The sequence below is a fragment of the Trematomus bernacchii genome, unplaced genomic scaffold (assembly GCF_902827165.1).
Source record: "Trematomus bernacchii unplaced genomic scaffold, fTreBer1.1, whole genome shotgun sequence".
In the NCBI taxonomy this organism is placed as follows: domain Eukaryota; kingdom Metazoa; phylum Chordata; class Actinopteri; order Perciformes; family Nototheniidae; genus Trematomus; species Trematomus bernacchii.
The window spans coordinates 1,297,754-1,306,170 of record NW_022987605.1 but is presented as its reverse complement, the minus strand read 5'-3'; positions in this window follow the sequence as shown (position 1 = coordinate 1,306,170).

Sequence of the window (8,417 nt, the reverse complement as noted above, 5' to 3'; positions counted from 1 at the left end):
ACTACATGCTGATATACACCTGAACATCAGCAGGAGAGGACTCTTTAAAGTAGAGACACTACATACTGATACACACCTGAACATCAGCAGGAGAGGACTCTTTAAAGTAGAGACACTACATACTGATATACACCTGAACATCAGCAGGAGAGGACTCTTTAAAGTAGAGACACTACATACTGATATACACCTGAACATCAGCAGGAGAGGACTCTTTAAAGTAGAGACACTACATACTGATATACACCTGAACATCAGCAGGAGAGGACTCTTTAAAGTAGGGACACTACATACTGATATACACCTGAACATCAGCAGGAGAGGACTTTTTAAAGTAGAGACACTACATACTGATATACACTTGAACATCAGCAGAGGACTCTTTAAAGTAGAGACACTACACACTGATATACACCTGAACATCAGCAGGAGAGGACTCTTTAAAGTAGAGACACTACATACTGATATACACCTGAACATCAGCAGGAGAGGACTTTTTAAAGTAGAGACACTAAATACTGATATACACCTGAACATCAGCAGGAGAGGACTCTTTAAAGTAGAGACACTACATACTGATATACACCTGAACATCAGCAGGAGAGGACTTTTTAAAGTAGAGACACTACATACTGATATACACTTGAACATCAGCAGAGGACTCTTTAAAGTAGAGACACTACACACTGATATACACCTGAACATCAGCAGGAGAGGACTCTTTAAAGTAGAGACACTACATACTGATATATACCTGAACATCAGCAGGAGAGGACTTTTTAAAGTAGAGACACTACATACTGATATACACTTGAACATCAGCAGGAGAGGACTTTTTAAAGTAGAGACACTACAAACTGATATACACCTGAACATCAGCAGGAGAGGACTTTTTAAAGTAGAGACACTACATTCTGATATACACCTGAACATCAGCAGGAGAGGACTCCTTAAAGTAGAGACACTACATACTGATATACACGTGAACATCAGCAGGAGAGGACTCTTTAAAGTAGAGACACTACATACTGATATACACCTGAACATCAGCAGGAGAGGACTCTTTAAAGTAGAGACACTACATACTGATATACACCTGAACATCAGCAGGAGAGGACTTTTTAAAGTAGAGACACTACATACTGATATACACTTGAACATCAGCAGAGGACTCTTTAAAGTAGAGACACTACACACTGATATACACCTGAACATCAGCAGGAGAGGACTCTTTAAAGTAGAGACACTACATACTGATATATACCTGAACATCAGCAGGAGAGGACTTTTTAAAGTAGAGACACTACATACTGATATACACTTGAACATCAGCAGGAGAGGACTTTTTAAAGTAGAGACACTACAAACTGATATACACCTGAACATCAGCAGGAGAGGACTTTTTAAAGTAGAGACACTACATTCTGATATACACCTGAACATCAGCAGGAGAGGACTCCTTAAAGTAGAGACACTACATACTGATATACACCTGAACATCAGCAGGAGAGGACTCTTTAAAGTAGAGACACTACATACTGATATACACCTGAACATCAGCAGGAGAGGACTCTTTAAAGTAGAGACACTACATACTGATATACACCTGAACATCAGCAGGAGAGGACTCTTTAAAGTAGAGACACTACATACTGATATACACCTGAACATCAGCAGGAGAGGACTTTTTAAAGTAGAGACACTACATTCTGATATACACCTGAACATCAGCAGGAGAGGACTCCTTAAAGTAGAGACACTACATACTGATATACACCTGAACCTCAGCAGGAGAGGACTTTTTAAAGTAGAGACACTACATACTGATATACACCTGAACATCAGCAGGAGAGGACTTTTTAAAGTAGAGACACTACATAATATGAACCTGAAAATGAGCAGAACAGGACTATCCATTAGGATGAAGTATTATGGGTTGCCATTTGTACACCTATAATAATGCTCTAAGAATAGCAAAACCTGTCTCGTCATCCACCTCTTAGTGTGGTATTTGATCAACATTTCAGTAATAAAAGTAAAAGTACTTGATTTGCAGAAAGAAAAAGACAGTGTCTGACATAATAGCACATTATGTATCTATGTTTAAGCAACAGTTTTTTGATTTTCACAAATCTTTAATGTTTTGTTCGATATTGGATTATTTAAATAGTAAAATACAAGTCCTTCTAATATTTACTTAAGTACAATAATTGAGTAAAAATAGCCTATTTAGATTGCATTTTCCATCACAATTCATCAGGATCCCTCATGAATGTGCGTATGAAGCGCCATTAGTGTTTATCTGTCACTTGGTATCACAGCGCCCCCCTGTGGACAAAACCCCCCTCGATCAGAGAGGCTCAAAGTCAGAGGCTCTGTTCCTATAAACCAGGGGTCAGCAACCTTCACCATCCGAAGATACATTTTTCCCCATTGACACCAAAATTTGGTCTATAAAAATGTTTGTTTGCTGCACTTGTGAACTTATAGTTCAACAACCATGTTGATTGTTTATTGCTATGTTTACCTGTTATAACATAAACGCAGCAAATGCTGTGTGCTTGTGCTTGTAACATCTTTTAAGATTGCGTTTTTTGTGGTTTGCTAATTTCTTTCAATATATCAAGCATACAGGTAAGGTAGTAAAAGCAAAGGAATTAATAGACACAGAATTAAACTGTATATTTCATTTATGACTTTTTTTTTGGGGTATATCCATGGTTAGTTTTCAATGGCCAGGAAACAGATGTAGGATGTGACGCGTGTCAAAGTAATACCTCAAACTCTAAGATAAAAGGTAAGTATTTCATACAATTGTTCACTGTGCAACAAAAAAGAAAAAAAGCTGTTTTTATTGCCATATTATTATTTTTTAAAGCTACAAAATGTGGCTCAAGAGCCACAGGTGCACCTACACCTGGTATACAGTTATGTATGTTTCAAACACGAGGATCAGGGTCAGTTGTTCATGAAGTGGTCTTAGTTTGACATTGAGGTTTCTTTTGTAAACTGTAATATTTATTTTTGGAGTTTTCAATTGTATCAAACAATCCTCTTCAGCGGGAAGTCGCTGAAGAAGAAATAAAACAACATGGAAGAAAATTATGACTAGGATTTAGATAACAAGCAGAGAAGCTGGTTTCAAACATCTTCCTCTTTCCTCTTCCTCTTTGAGCAGCTTATGTTAAGTTTCACTCTCGGCCATGACAACTTTTTCACCCATCCCATTAGAATGAATGGATGGACTTTTTTAAATGTCGGTATATATATATATATAGCTTAAAATGAAATGAGTTGTAAAACTGCAGCCTACGTCTGCTCCACTGATGCCAAGTTCTCTTCACTAACTCTGGTTCATTTCTAAGTGAGATATCCACAATTTTAAACTGAACTCATGACCTGACGACCATCTATAGTATTTAACCCTTCTCTTGCGTTTCGGGTCAAATCTGACCGAGTGACTTCGTTTGGTATCATAAATATTGTGTTTTTCATCCAATTGCCTCAAGACCATGGGCGTCGCAACCATTATATGAGGGTGGGACAAGTCCCCCCCACTTTTTCAAATGATTAGTTTGGACCCCCCCCACTTTTACTATGCGGAAAGTCCGTGAATCGGTCTATCCACTCGCCGCTCTTTGCAGAGCGCTGTGTCAGTGCTTCACTATCAAATCCATTCCACTTGCTTATTGAGAGAATGCCCAAATCAATGAAACTCCGTACCATGTTTTCACCGCTACTTTGTACCAAGGCAGATTCTCACATAGCGCGCGCATGTTCAAGGACTGTTGTCATAGTTGGACAGCTCAGATTCTGTTGTATGAAGGATGCCGGTAGCGGAGGTAAGGCACACACACCAAATGTTCAGGAAATGGTTAATACAGCGAAAATCAAAGCTGACTATCTCTTGGTTTGATATGTTTTCTCCCCCAGACAACATGGACATAAGAACATTTTTTGCAAAGAAGAGGAAAGTAAGTCATCAGCTGGTAGCAGTTAATCAGTTAACACTGTTAACTTAACAGTGATGGCGGTGGTGGCGGCAAATGCGTCTCACTTCTGGAGAGGAGTTTCGTCTTTATGTCATGATAGAGAAATACAAATACTGAATAGTTTAGATGAGAAAAGGCATCGAAATGCCAGGTTACTAGTATTTATCATGTAAACAGGGAACATGAATAACCCGATCTCTCTGCTCATGTAAACACATCATAACCGGGATAATACTCTTAAACGGCTTACTGATGTCCATGTAGAGACGCAGTCAGTGTGTTTTACTGGAGCCTCAGTTCGATACGAGATTATTTTCTGAGTTCTTTAATTTAGGTACTCTCTCTCAAAATGGTAATGTGCATTATGTTTTAATTATACTTCTTATCATTCAGAAGCTTTTTGTGTGTGTTTATGTTTTACTGAGTGCTTATAGGCAATTTCCATCCCAGTATTCAGTTAACTATTTATTTTCTGTGCACATTACATAGCTAATATACTACCTACTGCTTGGGACTTTGAGTCTTCAAAATGTCCAATGTCACAGACTGGGACTTACTTTAGAGTCAGTTGTATTTACATTCAGTATGACTTGTTATGATTCAATGTGAAAGAGTATACTGCCCAATAAATAATTATCACTTCACCACCTCTCTTGACATCTAGGCACTTGAGAGTGAGTCAGAGGCAGAATACAGGGATAGTGGAGAGAGGTCCATTGCTGAGGTGAGTGATGAAAGGGAAATGACAGTTGAGAGTAAATTGTGATGTGGACTCTCATCCCAGGATTTTAAGGAAATCAGTGGGGATATTGAACAGGAAACATTTCAGTCAAGGGGCATCATATGACTAATATAGACAGAAGAGCAACATTTATTTGAACATTTAAGTCAATGATACCATTCCTAGGTGAACTTAACATCCGTATGGAGTCAGATCAGTCTCAATATTAATAAATGCTCACAGAAGGATTCACAAATGTATTTTGCGATTTATATATAAATGACTCTCCACAACAATATCTCTCAATGCACTCACAAATATTTATTGTTGTATATAAATGTACAAAAAATGGGCATTTAAACTGCTTTTTATTAATTCAAAGACAGCTCTGAATTAATAATCAAATATGTTTCCTTTCTTTACTACTGGATGAAATTACAAAATGTACCCATCATTTTCCTCATGCTAGTATAGCCACATAAAAGTATCAAACCACCTGTTAAAATGCACCAGAATACAGGAAATCTATTAATTTTTTTCGCCCCCACACCCCCCGTTAAAAATGTCCCCCCCACATTCAGGATGCTTCCTACGCCCATGCTCAAGACCTTATGTTAACCTCCACACAAGGCCTCTGACCATATATGGTTGATGGTTGATGATCACCACTTGCATTGAATTTTGAGTGATTTATTCAACAGAGTCACACCTATGATGTTTTCGGTCAGAATAGACCCCTGCATTAGAGCGTAAAAACTGTAACTATAAGTATCTGAAATAAATATGTGTACTGAAACAAATACCAATAACTGTATTGCATTGTTTTCTCTAATGCGCAATTACTTCATACTGTCTTTGTCTTTTTCGTCCTGCATTTATTGTGCCCCCCTCAGAAAATAACTGGCCCCAGCCTGGCCCCCTCAGTCAAATTGGTCTAGAACCGCCACTGTCGCAGACCCCACGCAGCAAGCAGGAAATGAACCCAGCTCACACTGTCCGCTCCAGCAGCGAGCCGCGCAACGTCCCGCCAACACGGCACCCAGACCCCACGCAGCATTCTCATCTGTTTGTCATTACTGGTGTCATTTCCTGGTTGCTAACGCCATTGTAACACATAATCACTGATGTTCAGCTGTAACGGTGGTGGACTCATCAGAACAGAGTGGGCGAGCTGACCAATCAGAGCACAGTGGGCTCACAGGGAGGGGGGGGGGGGCAGGAGCTCCAACAAGCCGTGTAGGACAGAGAGTGAATACACATACTATACAGAGATGCTGTATGAGAAACCAATGTGAGTTTGGAAAATTGCACAATATAAATCTATTCTAGTAGACCTCAACAATGGAATTATGATCAGTAGAAATGGCCATGACATGGGACCTTTAATATCTGGGGCCTCATTTATAAAGCCTTGCGTAGGATTGACGTGGGAAGGTTGCTTACGTAGGACAAAGCAAATACGCACAGACATTTTCCGATTCATAAAAGACTGCGTACCGGCGAGGAAAGTGCGTACGGCACATCCTACGCCGGTTTCCCTTTATAAATCACAATCAACTCGAAATGCGGCGCAGCTTTTGCGGGCTTCACGTAACGCCCATATTTGCCTATAAATAGTCAAAGAAACGTCGCCCATTCATTCATTCATTTTGACTGACTGCATGAAGAAGATCGCAGGAAATGACGACAGAACAGCTAAAAAAGACATCTCACACCGTGTCAGATTTTGGTTATTTTGGGGAGGTCGAGATAAATCATATTGTTTGGTGGATGCAGTTTGAACCAGAGTAGCAGCATGGAGGTCGGATCGTCACCAAAATAAATAAATAAGTGGTCCGAAAAAGGTTAATGACAAACAAGATACACATAACCTTCCTCAGGCAGTGTGTTTGTCCCGGGGACAGGAGACACCCCCTTGATGAGAAACTCCAAGAAATGATCGGGGAATCCCTCCGGAGTGGAGTCATGACGACTGGATCTGAATTATTTTTTTGTATTTGGTGGTTTGTGTTCTAGCTGTCGATCAGCAACTATATATCCATAATCCACCAGTTAAAGGAAATACAACTCATGTGTTGTGTTATATTAGCTAGCCAGATATATTAAATAAACACTTTGTCATACAATCTAAATGTTATGTTTTTTAGCGTTACCTGGTGATTTCAAAGAAAGCTCTCTGGGAAATGTTGACTTACTGTTCGACATGAAGCTAGACGCTACCTTACAGTACACAGTTGATCCTGAGTCCTGTCAGTTAAAGTGTTTCATAGTTAGCTTAGCTAAGCATCAACCTAGCACTGAAATATATGGATGTTATGTGACAGTATTTCTGAGAAAAAGTCAGCTGAAATGGTGGCATAGTTGCCACTGCTTTACGTGTCGACAGCATGATTGAACGTATTTACAGCAGTAAATGTGGCTGTTTGGCCACTGACGTTGCCATAACAACACTTGAATTTAAATGGGCAACCTCTTTTTGTGACAGATTTTTGCATGAAATTATAATTCTTCTGATTGATATTTCCTATTGACAGCTAGTTTTTATGTGAACATTATGAGATGGACAGCCAGAGAGAATAAATGAAAAACAGTTATGAAATACTATATGACAAAACAAGAATACAGTTTTAAAAGGGGAGTGATTTGTAAAATATCCATAAAGAAAAATCTGCTTACAGTTCTGTTTCATATGGGTGTTGAGAGATGTATCCATAGATCTCTTAATTTTGCTCTCAAAGTGCACCAGATTGATGGTTTTAACTTCAATATTTAAAAAAAAACCTTCCCGGGGGAGCATGCCCCCGGACCCCACTAGAGGAGGTGAGGACCCCCCTAGAGGAGGTTAGGTCCACAGTGTTTACATGCTTATTTATACCATATGTGTGCTTATGCTAACATCATAAGACAAAAGTTGGTTCTGTGTTGTGTGTAGTGAGAACGCGCTAGAGTGAGGGGGGCCCCCACGCCAAAGCTCGCTTAGGGCCCCCAAAAGTCTAGGGCCGGCCCTGCTCCTGTGTTTTACGAGCGAACGGAATAAAACATGATTAAACATGATGGTATAAAACAATGCTCGTATCTATACAACCTATAGAAATGCAAAACGGCGTCAGTTTAAAGTAATTATATCCTTCTGTTTACCGCATCATTTATGAGAATACATTTCTTAACAAGAGAACATAATCGAGGGGTGATCAATAACATTTCCGTATTTATTTATTTCTCCAAGTTATGTTTTTGTGTGCACTGAGGAGTCTCAAACAGGCGTTTGTTAAATCATTTTAAGATTGGGTTTAATCAATGTTTGCAAATGAATTCGTCATATATGATACATGAGAGGTAACATTTTATTTATGGTATTATTTCCACATATTTCTCTCCATTCTTCCTTCTGCCAACGGTGTCGCAGTTTCTCGTCTCTCCCGTTTTTGTGCTTAGTGCGTACGCATGGGTCAGAGTTTGCGTGGAGGACCCGTTCTTATTATACATCCATGGGAGGACCACACATTTTCCAGTCAAGTTAGTTTTTATAAATCGCAAACAGTGCGTAGAAACTGGCGTACGCACCGTTTATAAATGAGGCCCCTGGTCAGCATCTGTCCTGAGCTTTCAGACATGTCTCAGGCTGCCATCTAGCGGCGATGTGTTGCATGACACCATGAAGACTTTTATTTTGAAGTTTGTAACCGGAAGTCCAACTCCCTTCT